Source organism: Lipotes vexillifer, unplaced genomic scaffold, assembly GCF_000442215.2.
Source record: "Lipotes vexillifer unplaced genomic scaffold, Lipotes_vexillifer_v1.1 scaffold892, whole genome shotgun sequence".
NCBI classification, from domain to species: Eukaryota; Metazoa; Chordata; class Mammalia; order Artiodactyla; family Lipotidae; genus Lipotes; species Lipotes vexillifer.
Genome location: NW_006786445.1, coordinates 70,478 through 71,076, shown reverse-complemented (window position 1 = coordinate 71,076; position 599 = coordinate 70,478).

Sequence of the window (599 nt, the reverse complement as noted above, 5' to 3'; positions counted from 1 at the left end):
TATATATATATATATATATATATATATATATATATATATATATACACATATATACATATACACACACACACACACACTACAATGGAATATTAGTCATAAAAAAGAATGAAATATTGCCATTTGCAGCAACATGGATGGACCTAGAGATTATCATACTAAGTGAAACAAGTCAGAGAAAATATTATATGATATCACTTATATGTGAAACCTAAAAAATAATACAAATAAATTTATTCACAAAACAGAAACAGACTCACAGACATAGAAAACAAACATGGTTATCAAAGGGAAAAGGGAGGTAGAGGGATAAACTAGGAATATGGGATTAAAAGATACAACACTATGTACAAAATAGATAAACAGCAAGGATTTACTGTATAGCACAGGGAACTATATTCAATATCTTATAATCTATAATGAAAAAGAATCTGAAAAGTATATATACACATATAAATATATATGAATCACTTTACTGTACACTAACATAATATTTTTAATTAACTATAGTTCAATACGAAATTTTAAAAACTGAAAAAAGTCACCTATTAGATCTAAATTGTTGGATTTTAATTAATTAACTGATTAATTATAATTAAAAC